Genomic DNA, 1,395 nt, shown 5'->3' with positions numbered 1-1,395 from the left:
CGGGGAGGGGCGGGGCTAGAAGCAGAGGGGCTGGCTTTGGCGGAGCCGGCTCCCCAAACCCACCGAAAAAACAGAATTCTGAGGGCTGTGGGGGCGGATAGCTGCCCTCTATTAGCTGGGGGAGGCAGGGACTATAGGAAGGGGTTGGAATGGAAAGCGGATAGGTTTCAGAAGGAATTGGCGCTCACCTCTTGGGTTTTGGCGCTTTATTTTTAGTTCAGAGTTTTGTGTGCCTTTTTGAATGATTTTGTTCCTAATATTCCGTAAAAATCAAACCTCGGAATCGTAATCTTTGGGTAATTCTGAGGTCAATTGCAAAATTATTGATCTCAGTACTCATTAGTTGAGGTTTTGGTTTTACTTCCATGCATAGTTTTCAACTCTTCATTCGAGGTCATTGCTAATAAAGAATGACACAGTGTTCTTACCATTGACATGCCGTACTAATGTTAATGGGGATTAATCTTTAGTTTTTCAGGCACTGATTTTTGGCTTAATGTTTTAAGTCACGTTGAGAAGAAATTAAAGTAACCTAATTGATTTAATTTTATCTTTTTTAATGGGAAAAAGAGCTACCTTTCAAAAGTCTTGGTTACAATTAATATCAAAATCTGGGAACTAAAATCTTCCCAGCCATGCATTACACACTCATATGGAGCGATCTGGGAAACTAGGTAAATGCTAAATTTAGCACTGAATTAGACTGTGAAAACTTCCAGTCTTCGGCCTTCCCTGCTCCTCTCATATAGCAGTTTTTAACATATTCTCCTGAGAGTTCAGGCTTGTTTTTCTTAATTAAATTGATTTTAAGACGTATGTTGTTTTTTCTTTATTGATACACGCTTATTTTAGAAAGGAGCCCTGATGGCGCAGTGGTTAAGAGCTGGGCTGCTAACCGAAAACGTCAGCAGTTGGAATCCACCAGCTGCTCCTTTGAAACTCTATCCGGCAATTCTACTTTATCTTACAGGGTTACTGTGGGTCGGAATCGAGTGGATGGCAATGGGTTGTTGTTATTTTAGAAAATATAGACAGACATAAAGAAAAAAAATCACCCATAATGCCACCACCCATGGATTACCATTTGTTATGGATTAAATTGTGTTCCCCCAAAACATATGTTGAAAATCCTAACCCCTACACCTGTGAATAAGGAGCCCTTGTGGTGCAGTGGTTAAGCACTTGGCTGCTAACCAAAAAGTCAGTGGTGTGACCCCACCTGCCACTCCTGGGAGAAAGATGTGGCAGTCTGCTTCCATAAAGATTGCAGCCTTGGAAACTCTATGAGGCAGTTCTACTCTGTTCTGCAGGGTCACTATGAGTCAGAATCGAATTGATGGCAACTTTTACTTATTTTTTTTTTTTTAAATATTTTATTGTACTTCAGGTGAAGGC

Source organism: Trichechus manatus, unplaced genomic scaffold, assembly GCF_000243295.1.
Source record: "Trichechus manatus latirostris isolate Lorelei unplaced genomic scaffold, TriManLat1.0 scaffold00026, whole genome shotgun sequence".
Taxonomy (NCBI): Eukaryota; Metazoa; Chordata; class Mammalia; order Sirenia; family Trichechidae; genus Trichechus; species Trichechus manatus.
This window is presented reverse-complemented; position numbering follows the sequence as displayed.